This window comes from Chiloscyllium plagiosum, unplaced genomic scaffold, assembly GCF_037043375.1.
Source record: "Chiloscyllium plagiosum isolate Xiang-an unplaced genomic scaffold, Cpla_swu_hap1 HiC_scaffold_13, whole genome shotgun sequence".
In the NCBI taxonomy this organism is placed as follows: Eukaryota; Metazoa; Chordata; class Chondrichthyes; order Orectolobiformes; family Hemiscylliidae; genus Chiloscyllium; species Chiloscyllium plagiosum.
Window position 1 is genome coordinate 117,842,674 of NW_028270151.1, and position 18,651 is coordinate 117,861,324.

Consider the following 18,651-nt stretch of genomic DNA (forward strand, 5'->3'; position numbering starts at 1 on the left):
AAAACCCTTGTTAAGGTCCAAACTGTCAACATCCAGCCCCATGCCCTCATCAATCAATTGTCTGACTTCCCCAAAATAATCAAGTTTTTAAGGCAGGATATTCCACACAAAACTGTGTTGCCTGTTGCGAGTAAGTCCACACTAAAATACTGTTGGAGCTTCACTCATACAGACAAGTGTTTATTACATCACATTCCAGACTTGAACCTTGGAGATTAGATCAGATTCCCAGCAGAGTGGAAACAGGCCCTTCAGCCCAACCATTCCACACCAACCCTCAGAAGAGAACCCCACCCAGACCCATTCCCCTGCACGATATTGAAATCTGACTAATGCACCAAACAATATGGGCAGTTTAGCATGGCCAATTCACCTGGCCTGCACATCCTTGGACTGTGGGAGGAAACCGGAGCACCAGGAGGAAACCCACGCAGACACGGGGTAAACGTGAAAACTCCACACAGACAGTCACCCAAGGCCAGAATTGAACCTTGGACTGAGGTGAGGCAGCAGTGCAAAGCACTGAGTTCTTGATGGTGACTGTACAGTGGTAGGTATGTCAGGCCGTGATGGTTACTGTACAGTGGGAGGTGTGTCGGGCCGTGATAGTTACTGTACAGGGGGGGGGGGGTATGTCGGGCCGTGATGGTTACTGTACAGTGGGAGGTATGTTGGGTCGTGGTGTTAACTGTGCAGTGGCAGGTAGTTCGGACTGTGATGGTTACTGTACAGTGGGAGGTATGTCGGGCCGTGATGGCTACTGTACAGTGGGAGGTATGTGGGGCCGTGGTGTTAACTGTGCAGTGGCAGGTATGTCGGACCGTGATGGTTACTGTACAGTGGGAGGTATGTCGGGCCATGATGGTTACTGTACAGTTGGAGGTATAGAACATAGAACATAGAACATAGAAGAATACAGCGCAGTACAGGCCCTTTGGCCCTCGATGTTGCGCCGATCCAAGCCCACCTAACCTATACTAACCCACTATCCTCCATATACCTATCCAATGCCCGCTTAAATGCCCATAAAGAGGGAGAGTCCACCACTGCTACTGGCAGGGCATTCCATGAACTTACGACTCGCTGAGTGAAGAACCTACCCCTAACTTCAGTCCTATATCTACCCCCCCTTAATTTAAAGCTATGCCCCCTTGTAATACCCGACTCCATACGCGGGAAAAGGTTCACACTGTCAACCCTATCTAACCCCCTAATCATCTTGTACACCTCAATCAAGTCACCCCTAAACCTTCTTTTCTCGAATGAAAACAGCCCCAAGTGTCTCAGTCTTTCCTCATACGATCTTCCTTCCATACCAGGCAACATCCTGGTAAACCTCCTCTGCACCCGTTCCAGTGCCTCCACATCCTTCCTATAGTATGGTGACCAAAACTGCACACAATATTCCAGATGCGGCCGGACCAGAGTCTTATACAACTGCATCATGACCTCAGGACACCGGAACTAAATTCCTCTGCCAATAAAAGCCAGTACGCCATATGCCTTCCTCACCGCACTATTTACCTGGGTGGCAACTTTCAGAGATCTGTGTACATGGACACCAAGATCCCTCTGCTCATCCACACTACCAAGTATCCGACCATTAGCCCAGTACCCCATCTTTTTGTTACTCTTACCAAAGTGAATCACCTCACACTTAGTTACATTGAATTCCATTTGCCACCTTTCTGCCCAGCTCTGCAGCGTCTCTATATCCTGCTGTAACCTGCCACATCCTTCCTCAGTGTCAACAACTCCTCCGACTTTCGTATCATCCGCAAACTTGCTCACCCAACCTTCTAACCCCTCTTCCAGGTCATTTATAAAAATGACAAACAGCAATGGTCCCAAAACAGATCCTTGCGGAACACCGCTAGTGACGGCACTCCATGAAGAAACTTTGCCATCAACTACTACCCTCTGTCTTCTTCCATCCAGCCAATTCCTAATCCAAACCTCCAACTCACCCTCAATGCCATATCTCCGTATTTTCTGCAGTAGCCTACCATGGGGAACCTTATCAAACGCCTTACTAAAATCCATATATACCACATCTACCGCTTTCCCCTCATCAACCTCCTTCGTCACCTTTTCAAAGAATTCAATAAGGTTTGTGAGGCACGACCTGCCCTTCACAAAACCATGCTGACTATCCTTGATCACATTATTCCTATCCAGATGTGCATAAATCCTATCCCTTACAATTCTCTCTAAGACTTTGCCCACAACAGAAGTGAGACTCACCGGCCTATAGTTACTAGGGTTATCCCTACTCCCCTTTTTGAACAAGGGAACCACATTTGCTATCCTCCAGTCTTCTGGCACTACTCCAGTAGACAAAGAGGACATAAAAATCAAGGCCAATGGCTCTGCAATCTCCTCCCTTGCTTCCCAGAGAATCCTAGGATAAATGCCATCAGGCCCAGGGGACTTATCTATTTTCACCTTTTCCAGGATTTCCAACACCTCTTCTCTACATACCTCAAAGCCATCCATTCTACTTATTTGTGACTCAGTATTCACATCGACGACAATGCCCTGTTCCTGAGTAAATACTGAAGAAAAGTATTCATTCAGTGTCTCCCCAATCTCTTCCGCCTCCACACGCAACTTCCCACTACTATCCTTGACTGGACCTATTCCTACCCTAGTCATTCTTTTATTCCTAACATACCTATAGAAAGCCTTAGGGTTTTCCCTAATCCTACCGACTAAGGACCTTTCATGTCCCGTCCTTGCTGCTCTTAGCTCTCTCTTCAGGTCCTTCCTGGCTACCCTATAACTCTCAATCGCCCCAATTGAACCTTCACGTCTCATCTTGAGATAGGCCGCCCTCTTCCATTTAACAAGGGATTCCAATTCCTTATTAAACCACGGCTCCCTCGCACGACCCTTTCCTCCCTGCCTGACAGGTACATAATTATCAAGGACACTCAATAGTTGCTCCTTGAACAAGCTCCACATATCATTTACACTCTTGCCTTGGAGTCTACTTTTCCAAGCCACACATCCTAAGTCATGCCTCACCGCATCATAATTTCCCTTACCCCAGCTATAACTCTTGCCCTGTAGTATACACTTATCCCTCTCCATCACGAGAGTAAAAATCACCGAATTATGGTCACTATCCCCAAAGTGCTCACCTACCTCTAATTCTAACACCTGGCCTGGTTCGTTACCCAGAACCAAATCCAGTATAGCCTCACCTCTTGTTGGCCTGTCCACATATTGTGTCAGGAAACTCTCCTGCACACATTGAACAAACACTGACCCATCTAACGAACTTGAGCTATAGCTTTCCCAATCAATATCAGGAAAGTTAAAGTCCCCCATAACAACCACCCTATTACTGTCACTCATCTCCTGAATCACCTTCCCAATCCTTTCTTCAATGATTCTAGGACTATTAGGAGGCCTGTAAAAGACTCCGAACAGGGTGACCTCACCTTTCCTATTCCTAACCTCAGCCCAAACTACCTCAGATGGCAAGTCCTCATCCATCGTCCTTTCCACCACTGTAATACTATCTTTGACAAGCAATGCCACACCTCCCCCTCTCTTACCCCCACCTCTGACCCTACTAAAACATTTAAATCCTGGAACCTGCAACAGCCAATCCCGTCCCTGTTCTAGCCATGTCTCCGTAATAGCCACAACATCGAAGTCCCAGGTACCAACCCACGCTGCAAGTTCACCTACCTTATTTCGTATACTTCTTGCATTGAAGTATACACACTTCAAGCCACTTTCCTGTTTACAGGCACCCTCCTTGGAAATTGATGCCATGTTCCTAACCTCCCGACACTCCAGGCCCTGCACCCTGAAGCTACAATCTGGGTTCCCATGCCCCTATGTTGGGCCATGATGGTTACTGTACAGTGGGAGGTATGTCGGGCCGTGATGGTGACTGTACAGTGGGAGGTATGTCGGGCAGTGAATGTTACGACACATTGGGAGGTATGTCGGGCCGTGAATGTTACTAAACAGTGGGAGGTATATGGGGCCGTGAAGGGTACCGTACACTAGGTGGTATTTGGCGCTGTGACGGTGAGTATACAGTGGGAGGGATGTCGGGCCGGGATGGTTACTGTACAGTGGGAGATAGAAGGGGCCGTGATGGTTACTGTACAGTGGGAGTTAGAAGGGGCCGTGATGGTTATTGTACAGGGAGAGGTAGAAGGGGCCGTGATGGGTACCGTACACTTGGAGATATTTGGGGCCGTGATGGTTAAAGTACAGTGGAAGGTATGTCTGGCCGTGATGGTTACTGTACAGTGGGGGATATGTCGGGACCGTGACAGTTGCTGTACAGTGGGAGGTATGTCGGGGAGTGATGGTTACTGTACAGTGGGAAGTATGTCGGGCCGTGATGGTTACTGTACAGTGAGAGGTATTTCGGGCTGTGATGGTTACTGTACAGTGGGAAGTATGTATGGCCATGATGGTTACTGTACAGTGGGGTGGTAGGTCTGGACATGATGGTTACTGTAAAGTGGGGGTATGTCAGGCCGTGATGGTTACTGTACAGTGTGAGGTTTGTCCGGCCATGGTGGTTACTGAACAGTGCGTGGTATGTCAGGCGGTGATGGTTACTGTACAGTGGGAGGTATGTCTGGCCGAGATGGCTACTGTACATAATGAGGTATGTCGGTGTGTGACGGTTACCATACAGTGGGAGGTATGTCAGGCCGTGATGGTTACTATACGGTGCGAGGTATGTCGGGGCCGTGATGGTTACTGTACAGTGGGGGTTCTGTCGGTCCGTGATGGCTACTGCACAATGGGAGGTATGTCGGGCCATGATGGTTACTGTACAGTGCGTGGTATGCCAGGCGGTGATGGTTACTGTACCGTGGGAGGTATGTCGGGCCGTGACGGTTACTGTACAGTTGGTGGTATGTCGGGCCGTGACGGTTACTGTACAGTGTGAGGTATGTCGGGCCGTGATGGTAACTGTACAGTGGGAGGTATGTCTGGCTCTGATGGTTACTGTACAGGGGGAGGTATGTCGGTCCGTGATGGTTACTGTGCAGTGGGAGGCATATCGGTGTGTGACGGTTACTGTACAGTGGGAGGTATGTCAGGCCGTGATGGTTACTGTACGGTGGGAGGTACGTCGGGGCCGTGATGGTTACTGTACAGTGGGAGTTATGTCGGTCCATGATGGCTACTGCATAATGGGAGGTATGTCGTGCCGTGATGGTTACTGTACAGTGTGTGGTATGTCAGGCGGTGATCGTAACTGTACAGTGGGAGGTATGTCCGGCCGTAATGGTTACAGTACAGTGGGAGGTATGACGGGCCGTGACGGTTACGGTACAGTTCGATGTATGTCGGTGTGTGACGGTTACTTTACATTGTGAAGTATGCTGGGCTATGATGTTTACGGTACAGTGGGAGGTATGTCGTGCCGTGACGGTTACTGTACAGTGGGAGGTATGTCGGGCTGTGACGGTCTCTTTACATTGTGAAGTATGCTGGGCTGTGATGGTTACTGTAAGGTGGGAGGTATGTCGGGGCCGTGATGGTTACTGTACAGTGGGAGGTATGTCTGGCCGGGATGGTTACTGTACAGTGGGAGGCATATCGGTGTGTGACGGTTACTGTACAGTGGGAGGTGTGTCAGGCCGTGATGGTTACTGCACGGTGGGAGGTACGTCGGGGCCGTGATGGTTACTGTACTGTGGGAGTTATGTCGGTCCATGATCGCTACTGCATAATGGGAGGTATGTCGTGCCGTGATGGTTACTGTACAGTGCGTGGTATGTCAGGCAGTGATTGTAACTGTACAGTGGGAGGTATGTCCGGCCGTGATGGTTACTGTACAGTGGGAGGTATGTCGGGCCGTGACGGTTACTGTACAGTTCGATGTATGTCTGTGTTTGACGGTTACTTTACATTGGGAAGTATGCTGGGCTGTGATGTTTACGGTCCAGTGGGAGGTATGTCGTGCCGTGACGGTTACTGTGCAGTGGGAGGTATGTCGGGCTGTGACGGTTTCTTTACATTGTGAAGTATGCTGGGCTGTGATGGTTACTGTAAAGTGGGAGGTATGTCGGTCCGTGATGGCTACTGCATAATGGGAGGTATGTCGGGCCGTGATGGTTACTGTACAGTGCGTGGTATGCCAGGCGGTGATGGTTACTGTACAGTGGGAGGTATGTTCGGCCGTGATGGTTACTGTACCGTGGGAGGTATGTCGGGCCGTGACGGTTACTGTACAGTTGGTGGCATGTCGGGCCGTGACAGTTACTGTAGAGTGTGAGATATGTCGGGCCGTGATGGTTCCTGTACAGTGGGAGCTATGTACAGCCATGATAGTTACTGTACAGTGGGGAGGGGGGTATGTCAGGCCGTGATTGTTACTGTACAGTTGGTGGTATGTCGGGCTGTGACGGTTACTGTACATTGTGAGGTATGTCGGGCCGTGATGGTAACTGTACAGTGGGAGGTATGTCTGGCTGTGATGGTTACTGTACGGGGGAGGTATGTACGGCCATGATAGTTACAGTGCAGGGGGGGGGGTGTATGTCAGGCCGTGATTGTTACTGTACAGTGGGAGTTATGTCGGTCCGTGATGGTGACTGTACAGTGGGAGGTATGTCTTGCCGAGATGGTTACTGTACAGTGGGAGGCATATCGGTGTGTGACGGTTACTGGACAGTGGGAGGTATGTCAGGCCGTGATGGTTACTGTACAGTGGGAGTTATGTCGGTCCATGATGGCTACTGCATAATGGGAGGTATGTCATGCCGTGATGGTTACTGTACAGTGCGTGGTATGTCAGGCGGTGATGGTAACTGTACAGTGGGAGGTATGTCCCGCCGTGATGGTTACTGCACAGTGGGATGTATGTCGGGCCGTGACGGTTCCGGTACAGTTCGATGTATGTCGGTGTGTGACGGTTACTTTACATTGGGAAGTATGCTGGGCTGTGATGTTTACGGTACAGTGGGAGGTATGTCGTGCCGTGACGGTTACTGTACAGTGGGAGGTATGTCGGGCTGTGACGGTCTCTTTACATTGTGAAGTATGCTAGGCTGTGATGGTTACTGTAAGGTGGGAGGTATGTCGGGGCCGTGATGATTACTGTACAGTGGGAGGTATGTCTCGCCGAGATGGTTACTGTACAGTGGGAGGCATATTGGTGTGTGACGGTTACTGTACAGTGGGAGGTGTGTCAGTCCGTGATGGTTACTGCACTGTGGGATTTATGTCGGTCCATGATCGCTACTGCATAATGGGAGGTATGTCGTGCCGTGATGGTTACTGTACAGTGGGAGGTATGTCGGTGTGTGACGGTTTCTGTCCATTGTGAAGTATGCTGGGCTGTGATGGTTACTGTAAAATGGGAGGTATGTCGGTCCTTGATGGCTGCTGCATAATGGGAGGTATGTCGGGCCGTGATGGTTACTGTACAGTGCGTGGTATGCCAGGCGGTGATGGTTACTGTACAGTGGGAGGTATGGCCGGCCGTGATGGTTACTGTACAGTGGGAGGTATGTAGGTGTGTGACGGTTACTGTACAGTTGGTGGCATGTCGGGCCGTGACGGTTACTGTACAGTGGGATGTATGTCGGGCCGTGACGGTTCCGGTACAGTTCGATGTATGTCGGTGTGTGACGGTTACTTTACATTGGGAAGTATGCTGGGCTGTGATGTTTACGGTACAGTGGGAGGTATGTCGTGCCGTGACGGTTACTGTACAGTGGGAGGTATGTCGGGCTGTGACGGTCTCTTTACATTGTGAAGTATGCTAGGCTGTGATGGTTACTGTAAGGTGGGAGGTATGTCGGGGCCGTGATGGTTACTGTACAGTGGGAGGTATGTCTCGCCGAGATGGTTACTGTACAGTGGGAGGCATATTGGTGTGTGACGGTTACTGTACAGTGGGAGGTGTGTCAGTCCGTGATGGTTACTGCACTGTGGGATTTATGTCGGTCCATGATCGCTACTGCATAATGGGAGGTATGTCGTGCCGTGATGGTTACTGTACAGTGGGAGGTATGTCGGTGTGTGACGGTTTCTGTCCATTGTGAAGTATGCTGGGCTGTGATGGTTACTGTAAAATGGGAGGTATGTCGGTCCTTGATGGCTGCTGCATAATGGGAGGTATGTCGGGCCGTGATGGTTACTGTACAGTGCGTGGTATGCCAGGCGGTGATGGTTACTGTACAGTGGGAGGTATGTCCGGCCGTGATGGTTACTGTACAGTGGGAGGTATGTAGGTGTGTGACGGTTACTGTACAGTTGGTGGCATGTCGGGCCGTGACGGTTACTGTACAGTGTGAGGTATGTCGGGCCGTGATAGTTAGTGTACAGTGGGAGCTATGTACAGCCATGATAGTTACTGTACAGTGGGGGAGGGGGGTTATGTCAGGCCGTGATGGTTACTGTACAGTGGGAGGTATGCCGGGCCGTGATGGTACTGTACAGTGGGAGGTATGTCGGGACGTGACGGTTAGTATACAGTGGGAGGTATGTCGGGCCGTGAAGGTTACTGTACAGTGGGAGGTATGTCAGGCCGTGATGGTTACTGTACAGTGGAAGGTATGTCGGCCGTGATGGTTACTGTACAGTGGGAGGTATGTCGGGTTGCGATGGTTACTGTACAGTGGGAGGTATTTTGGGCCGTGATGGTTACTGTACAGTGGGAGGCATGTCAGACCGTGATGGTTGCTGTACATTGGGAGGTATGTCCTGCCGTGATGGTTACTGTACAGTGGAAGGTATATCGGGGTGTGATGGTTACTGTACAGTGGGAGGCATTTCAGGCCGTAATGGTTAGTATCAACGAGGTAGAAACAATGACTGCAGATGCTGGAAACCAGATTCTGGATCAGTGGTGCTGGAAGAGCACAGCAATTCAGGCAGCATCCGAGGACAAGATAAATCGACGTTTCGGGCAAAAGCCCTTCATCAGGAATAAAGGCAGAGAGCCTGAAGCGTGGAGAGATGAGCTGGAGGAGGGTGGGGGTTGTATTCTATGCCACTCTCTCCCCACCCCCACCCTCCTATAGCTTATCTCTCCACACTTCACGCTCTCTGCCTTTATTCCTGATGAAGGGCTTTTGCCCGAAACGTCGATTTTGCCTGTCCTTGGATGCTGCCTGAATTGCTGTGCACTTCCAGCACCACTGATCCTTAATGGTTAGTGTACAGTGGGAGGTATGTCGCGGCCGTGATGGTTACTGTACAGTGGGAGGTATGTCGGGCCGTGATGGTTACTGTACAGTGGGAAGTATGTCTGGCCATGATGGTTACTGTACAGTGGGGGGTATGTCGGTCCGTGATTGATACTGTACAGTGGGAGGTATGTCCGGCCATGGAGGTTGCTGTACAGTGCCTGGTATGTCAGTCGGTGATGGCTACTGTACAGTGGGAGGTATGTCGGGCCGTGATTGTTAATGTACAGTGGGAGGTATGTCAGGCCATGATGGTTACTGTACTGAGGGAGGTGTGTCGGGGCCGTGATGGTTACTGTGCAGTGGGAGTTATGTCGGTCCGGGATGGGTACTGCATAATGGGAGGTATGTCGGGCCGTGACGGTTACTGTACAGTGCGTGGTATGTCAGGCGGTGATGGTAACTGTACAGTGGGAGGTATGTCCGGCCGTGATGGTTACTGTACAGTGGGAGGTACGTCGGGCCGTGACGGTTACTGGACATTTCGAGGTATGTCGGGCCGTGATGGCTACTGTACAGTGTGAGTTATCTCAGGCTCTGATGGTTACTGTACGGTGGGAGGTATGTCGGGCCGTGATGGTTACTGTCCAGTGGGAGGCATGTCGTTGTGTGACGGGTAATGTACAGTGGAAGGTATGTGAGGCAGTGATGGTTACTGTACATTGGGAGGTATGACCGGCCGTGATGGTTACTGTACACTGGGAGGTATGTCGGGCCGTGACGGTTACTGTACAGTGGGAGGTACGTCGGGCCGTGATGGTTACTGTACAGTGGGAGGCATGACGTTGTGTGACGTTTACTGTCCAGAAGGAGGTATGTCAGGCCATGATGGTTGCTGTACAGTGGGAGGTATGTCGGGCCGTGATAGTTACTGTACAGTGGGGGGGTTATGTCAAGCCGTGATGTTTACTGTACAGTGGGAGGTATATCGGGCCGTGACATTTACTGTACAGTGGGAGGCATGTCGGTGTGTGACGGTTACTGTACAGTGGGAGGTATGTCGGGCCGTTATGGTTACTGTACAGTGGGAGGTATGTCGGGCCGTGATGATTACTATACTGTGGGAGGTATGTCGGGGTATGATGATTACTGTACAGTGGGATGTATGTCGGGGTGTTACGGTTACTGTACATTGGGAGGTATGTCGGTGTGCGATGGTTACTATACAGTGGGAGGTATGTCGGTCCGTGTTGGTTACTGTATAGTGGGAGGTATGTCGGGCCGTGATGATTACTATACTGTGGGAGGTATGTCGGGGTATGATGATTACTGCACAGTGGGAGGTATGTCGGGGTGTTACGGTTACTGTACATTGGGAGGTATGTCGGTGTGCGATGGTTACTGTACAGTGGGAGGTATGTCGGGCCTTGACGGTTACTGTACAGTGGGAGGTATGTCTGGCCGTGATGATTACTGTACAGTGGGAGGTATGTCGGGGCCGTGATGGTTACTGCATAGTGGGAGGTAAGTCGTGCCGTGATGGTTAGGGTACAGTGGGAGGTATGTCGGTGTGTGACGGTTACTGCACAGTGGGAGGTATGTCAGGCCGTGATGGTTACTGTACAGTGGGAGGAATATCTGGCCGTGATGATTACTGTACAGTGGGAGGTATGTCGGAGCCGTGATGGTTACTGCACAGTGGGAGGTAAGTCGGGCCGTGATGGTTACTGCACAGTGGGAGGTAAGTCGGGCCATGATGGTTACTGTACAGAGGGAGGTATGTCGGTGTGTGACGGTTACTGCACAGTGGGAGGTATGTCAGGCCGTGATGGTTACTGTATAGTGGGAGGTATGTCGGGCCATGATGGTTACTGTACAGTGGGAGGTATGTCGGTGTGTGATGGTTACTGTCCAGTGGGAGGTTTGTCGGTCTGTGACAATTACTGTGCAGTGGGAGGAATATCGGGCCGTGATGGTTACTGTGCAGTGGGAGGAATGTCCGGCCGTAATGGTTACTGTTCAGTGTGAGGTATATCGGGCCGTGATGGTTACGGTACAGTTCGATGTTTGTCGGTGTGTGACGAATACTTTACATTAGGAAGTATGCTGGGCTGTGATGTTTACGGTACAGTGGGAGGTATGTCAGGCCGTGATGATTACTGTACTGTGGGAGGTGTGTCGGGCCGTGATAGTTACTGTACAGGGGAGGGGGGGGAATGTCGGGCCGTGATGGTTACTGTACAGTGGGAGGTATGTCGGGCCATGCCGGTTACTGTGCAGTTGGAGGTATGTTGGGCCATGATGTTTACTGTACAGTGGGAGGTATGTCGGGTCGTGGTGTTAACTGTGCAGTGGCAGGTAGTTCGGACTGTGATGGTTGCTGTACAGTGGGAGGTATGTCGGGCCGTGATGGTTACTGTACAGTGGGAGGTATGTCGGGCCGTGATGGTTACTGTACAGTGGGGGGCCGTGATGGGTACCGTACACTAGGACATATTTGGGGCCGTGATGGTTAAGGTACAGTGGAAGGTATGTCTGGCCGTGATGGTTACTGTACAGTGGGGGATATGTCGGGACCGTGACAGTTACTGTACAATGAGAGGTATGTCGGGGTGTGATGGTTACTGTACATTGGGAAGTATGTCGGGCCGTGATGGTTACTGTACAGTGAGAGGTATGTCGGGCCGTGATGGTTACTGTACAGTGGGAATTATGTATGGCCATGACGGTTACTGTACAGTGGGGGGGTATGTCTGGCCATGATGGTTAAGAAAAGTGGGGGGTATGTCAGGCCGTGATGGTTACTGTACAGTGTGAGGTTTGTCCGGCCATGGTGGTTACTGTACAGTGCGTGGTATGTCAGGCGGTGATGGTTACTGTACAGTGGGAGGTATGTCTGGCCGAGATGGTTACTGTACATAAGTAACTGAGGTATGTCGGTGTGTGACGGTTACTGCACAGTGGGAGGTATGTCAGGCCGTGATGGTTACTATACGGTGGGAGGTATGTCGGGGCCGTGATGGCGACTGCACAATGGGAGTTATGTCGGGCCATGATGGTTACTGTACAGTGCGTGGTATGCCAGGCGGAGATGGTTACTGTACAGTGGGAGGTATGTCCGGCCGTGATGGTTACTGTACAGTGGGAGGTATGTCGGGCCGTGACGGTTACTGTACAGTTGGTGGTATGTCGGGCCGTGACGGTTACTGTACAGTGTGAGGTATGTCGGGCCGTGATGGTAACTGTTCAGTGGGAGGTATGTCAGGCTGTGATGGTTACTGTACAGGGGGAGGTATGTACGGCCATGATAGTTACTCTACGGGGGGGTGGGGGGGTTATGTCAGGCCGTGATTGTTACTGTACAGTGGGAGTTATGTCAGTCCATGATGGTTACTGTACAGTGGGAGGTATGTCTGGCCGAGATGGTTACTGTACAGTGGGAGACATATCGGGGCGTGACGGTTACTGTACAGTGGGAGGTATGTCAGGCCGTGATGGTTACTGTACGGTGGGAGGTACGTCGGGGCCGTGATGGTTACTGTACAGTGGGAGTTATGTCGGTCCATGATGGCTACTGCATAATGGGAGGTATGTCGTGCCGTGATGGTTACTGTACAGTGCGTGGTATGTCAGGCGGTGATGGTAACTGTACAGTGGGAGGTATGTCCGGCCGTGATGCTTACTGTACAGTGGGAGGTATGTCGGGCCGTGACGGTTACGGTACAGTTCGATGTATGTCAGTGTGTGACGGTTACTTTACATTGGGAAGTATGCTGGGCTGTCATGTTTACGGTACAGTGGGAGGTATGTCGTGCCGTGACGGTTACTGTACAATGTGAGGTATGTCGGGCTGTGACAGTTTCTTTACATGGTGAAGTATGCTGGGCTGTGATGGTTACTGTAAGGTGGGAGGTATGTCGGGGCCGTGATGGTTACTGTACAGTGGGAGGTATGTCTGGCCGAGATGGTTACTGTACAGTGGGAGGCATATCGGTGTGTGACGGTTACTGTACAGTGGGAGGTATGTCAGGCCGTGATGGTTACTGTCCAGTGGGAGGAATGTCGGTGTGTGATGGTTACTCTCCAGTGGGAGGTATGTCGGTCTGTGGCAATTACAGTGCAGTGGGAGGAATATCGTGCCGTGATGGTTACTTTGCAGTGGGAGGTATGTCCGGCCGTGATGGTTACTGTACAGTGTGATGTATGTAGGGCCGTGATGGTTACTGTACAGTGGGAGGTATGTCGGGCCGTGATGGTTACTGTATAGTGTGAGGTATGTAGGGCCGTGGTCTTTACTGTACAGTGGGAGGTATGTCGGGCCGTGATGGTCACAGTACCGTGGGAGCTATGTCAGGCCCGGATGGTTACTGTACAGTGGTAGGTATGTCAGGCCGTAACGGTTACTGTAGAGTGGGTGGTATGTCGGGCCGTGATGTTCACTGAACAGTGGGAGGTATGTCAGTCCGTGATGGTTACTGTGCAATGGGAGGTATGTCTGTCCGTGATGGCTAGTGTACAATGGGAGGTATGTCGGGCCGTGATGGTTACTGTACAGTGCGTGGTATGTCAAGCGGAGATGGTTACTGTACAGTGGGAGGTATGTCCGGCCGTGACGGTTATTGTACAGTGGGAGTTATGTCAGTCCGTGATGGCTACTGTACAATGGTAGGTATGTCGGGCCGTGATGGTTACTGTACGTGCCTGGTATGTCAAGCGGTGATGGTTACTGTACAGTGGGAGGTATGTCCGGCCGTGATGGTTACTGTCCAGTGGGAGTTATTCAGTCCGTGATGGCTACTGTACAATGGGAGGTATGTCGGGCCGTGATGGTTACTGTACAGTGCGTGGTCTGTCAGGCGGTGATGGTTGCTGTACAGTGGGAGGTATGTCCGGCCGTGATGGGTACTGTCCAGTGGGAGGTATGTCGGTTTGTGATGGTTCCTGTCCAGTGGGAGTTATGCCGGGCTGTGACGGTTACTTTACATAGGGAAGTATGCTGGGCTGTGATGGTTACTGTACGGTGGGAGGTATTTCGGGGCCGTGATGGTTACTGTCCAGTGGGAGGTATATCGGTGTGTGATGGTTACTGTCCAGTGGGAGGTTTGAAGGTCTGTGACGATTACTGTGCAGTGGGAGGAATATCGTGCCGTGATGGTTACTGTGCAGTGGGAGGTATGTCCGCCCGTAATGGTTACTGTTCAGTGTGAGGTATATAGGGCCGTGATGGTTACGGTAGAGTTCGATGTATGTCGGTGTGTGACGGTTACTTTACATTGGGAAGTATGCTGGGCTGTGATGTTTACGGTACAGTGGGCGGTATGTCAGGCCGTGATGGTTACTGTACAGTTGGAGGTGTGTCGGGCCGTGATAGTTACTGTACAGGGGTGGTATGTCGGGCCGTGATGGTTACTGTACAGTGGGAGGTATGTCGGGCCATGACGGTCACTGTGCAGTTGGAGGTATGTTGGGCCATGATGGTTACTGTACAGTGGGAGGTATGTCGGATCGTGGTGTTAACTGTGCAGTGGCAGGTAGTTCGGACTGTGATGGTTACTGTACAGTGGGAGGTATGTCGGGCCGTGATGGCTATTGTACAGTGGGAGTTATGTCGGGCCGTGGTGTTAACTGTGCAGTGGCAGGTATGTCGGACCGTGATGGTTACTGTGCAGTGGGAGGTATGTCGGGCCATGATGGTTACTGTACAGTTGGAGGTATGTTGGGCCATGATGGTTACTGTACAGTGGGAGGTATGTCGGGCCGTGATGGTGACTGTACAGTGGGAGGTATGTCGGGCAGTGAATGTTACTACACAGTGGGAGGTATGTCGGGCCGTGAATGTTACTACACAGTGGGAGGTATATGGGGGCGTGAAAGGTACCGTACACTGGGTGGTATTTGGGGCTGTGACGGTGGCTATACAGTGGGAGGTATGTCGGGCTGGGATGGTAACTGTACAGTGGGAGGTAGAAGGGGCCGTGATGGTTACTGTACACAGGGAGGTAGAAGGGGCCGTGATGGTTACTGAACAGGGGGAGGTAGAAGGGGCCGTGATGGGTACCGTACACTTGGAGATATTTGGGGCCGTGATGGTTAAAGTACAGTGGAATGTATGTCTGGCCGTGATGGTTACTGTACAGTGGGGGATATGTCGGACCGTGACAGTTACTGTACAGTGGGAGGTATGTCGGGGTGTGATAGTTACTGTACAGTGGGAAGTATGTCGGGCCGTGATGGTTACTGAACAGTGGGAAGTATGTATGGCCATGATGGTTACTGTACAGTGGGGGGGGCGGGGGGGGGGGGTATGTCGGGCCGTGATGGTTACTGTACAGTGGGAAGTATGTATGGCCATGATGGTTACTGTACAGTGGGAGGTAAGTCCGGCCGTGACAGTTACGGTACAGTTGGAGGTATGTCGGGCCGTGACGGTTACTGTACAGTATGAGGTATCTCAGGCAGTGATGGTTACTGTACAGTGGGAGGTATGTCGGGCCGTGATGGTTACTGTACAGTGGGAGGCATGTCGGTGTGCGACGGTTACTGTACAGTGGGAGGTATGTCAGGCCGTTATGGTTACTGTACATTGGGGGGGTTATGTCAGGTCGTCATGGTTACTGTACAGTGGGAGTAATGTCGGTCCGTGATGACTACTGTGCAGTGCGTGGTATGTCAGGCGGTGATGTTTACAGTAGATGGGAGGTATGTCGGGCCGTGATGGTTGCTGTATAGTGCGGGGGTTATGTCAGGCCGTGATGGTTACTCTGCAGTGGGTGTTATGTCGGTTCGCGATGGCTACTATACAGTGCGTGGTATATCAGGCGGTGATGTTTACTGTACAGTGGGAGGTATGTCGGGCCGTGACGGTTACTGTACAGTGGGAGGTAGGTCGGCCGTGACGGTTACTGTACAGTGGGAGGTATGTCAGGCCGTGATGGCTACCGTACAGTGGGAGGTATGTCGGGCCGGGATGGTTACAGTGCAGTGGGAGTTATGTCAGGCCGGAATGGTTGCTGTACAATGGTCGGTATGTCGGACCGTGATGGTTACTGTACTGTGGGAGGTATGTCAGGCCGTGACGGTTGCTGTACAGTGGGATGTATGTCGGCCCGTCACGGTTACTGTACAGTGGGAGGTATGTCAGGCCGTGATGGTTACTGCACAGTGGGAGGAATGTCGGGCCGTGATGGTTACTGTACAGTGGGAGGTATGAGGGCTGTGATGGTTACTATACAGTGGGAGGTATGTCAGGCCGTGATGGTTACGGTACAGTGGGAGGTATGTCAGCCAGTGATGGTTGCAGTACAGTGGGAGGTATGTTGGGCCCTGATGGTTACTGTACAGTGGGAGGTATGTCCGGGTGTGATGGTTACAGTACAGTGGGAGCTAGGTCAGGCCGTGATGGTTACTATACAGTGGGAGGTATGTCGGGCCGTGATCGTTGATGTATTGTGGGAGGTAGGGCTGGCCGAGATGGTTACTGTATAGTATGAGGTATGTCGGGCCGTGATGGTTACTGTACAGTGGGAGATATTTCAGGCCGTGTTGGTTACTGTACGGTGGGAGTAATGTCAGGGCCGTGATGGTTACTGTACAGTGGGAGGTATGTCGGGCCGTGACAGTTACTGTACAGTGTGAGGTATCTCAGGCAGTGATGGTTACTATGCAGTGGGAGGTATGTCGGGCCGTGATGGTTACTGTACAGTGGGAGGCATGTCGGTGTGTGATGGTTACTGTACAGTGGGAGGTATGTCAGGCCGTGATGGTTACTGTACTGTGGGGGGGTTATGTCAGGCCGTCATGGTTACTGTACAGTGGGAGTAATGTCGGTCCGTGATGGTTACTGTACAGTGCGTGGTATGTCAGGCGGTGATGTTTACTGTACAGTGGGAGGTATGTCGGGCCGTGGTGGTTGCTGTACGGTGGGCGGGTTATGTCAGACCGTGATGATTACTGTACAGTGGGAGTTATGTCGGTCCGTGATGGCTGCTGTACAGTGCGTGGTATGTCAGGCGGTGATGTTTACTGTACAGTGGGAGGTATGTCAGGCAGTGACGGTTACTGTACAGTGGGAGGTATGTCGGGCTGGGATGGTAACTGTACAGTGGGAGGTAGAAGGGGCCGTGATGGTTACTGTACACAGGGAGGTAGAAGGGGCCGTGATGGTTACTGTACAGGGGGAGGTAGAAGGGGCCGTGATGGGTACCGTACACTTGGAGATATTTGGGGCCGTGATGGTTAAAGTACAGTGGAAGGTATGTTTGGCCGTGATGGTTACTGTACAGTGGTGGATATGTCGGACCGTGACAGTTACTGTACAGTGGGAGGTATGTCGGGGTGGGATAGTTCCTGTACAGTGGGAAGTATGTCAGGCCGTGATGGTTACTGAACAGTGGGAAGTATGTATGGCCATGATGGTTACTGTACAGTGGGGGGGGGGGGGGGGGGGAGGGGGGGTATGTCGGCCCGTGATGGTTAATGTACAGTGGGAAGTATGTATGGCCATGATGGTTACTGTACAGTGGGAGGTAGGTCCGGCCGTGACAGTTACGGTACAGTTGGAGGCATGTCGGTGTGTGACGGTTACTGTACAGTGGGAGGTATGTCAGGCCGTGATGGTTACTGTACCGTGGGAGGTATGTCGGGCCGTGATGGTTACTGTACAGTGGGAGGCATGTCGGTGTGTGACGGTTACTGTACAGTGGGAGATATGTCAGGCCGTGATGGTTACTGTACAGTGGGGGGGGGGGGTTAATTCAGGCCGTCATGGTTACTGTACAGTGGGAGTAATGTCGGTCCGTGATGACTACTGTACAGTGCGTGGTATGTCAGGCGGTGATGTTTACAGTAGATGGGAGGTATGTCGGGCCGTGATGGTTGCTGTATAGTGCGGGGGTTATGTCAGGCCGTGATGGTTACTGTACTGTGGGGGGGTTATGTCAGGCCGTCATGGTTACTGTACAGTGGGAGTAATGTCGGACCGTGATGGCTACTGTACAGTGCGTGGTATGTCAGGCGGTGATGTTTACTGTACAGTGGGAGGTATGTCGGGCCGTGGTGGTTGCTGTACGGTGGGCGGGTTATGTCAGACCGTGATGGTTACTGTACAGTGGGAGTTATGTCGGTCCGTGATGGCTGCTGTACAGTGCGTGGTATGTCAGGCGGTGATGTTTACTGTACAGTGGGAGGTATGTCAGGCAGTGACGGTTACTGTACAGTGGGAGGTATGTCGACCCGTGACGGTTACTGTACAGTGGGAGGTTTGTCAGGCCCTGACGGTTACTGTACAGTGGGAGGTATGTCGAGCCGGGATGGTTACAGTACTGTGGGAGTTATGTCAGGCCGGGCTGGTTACTGTACAGTGGTAGGTATGTCGGGCCGTGATGGTTACTGTACAGTGTGAGGTATGTAGGGCCGTGATGGTTACTGTACAGTGGGAGGTATGTCGGGCCGTGATGGTTACTGTATAGTGTGAGGTATGTAGGGACGTGATGTTTACTGTACAGTGGGAGGTAGGTCGGGCCGTGAT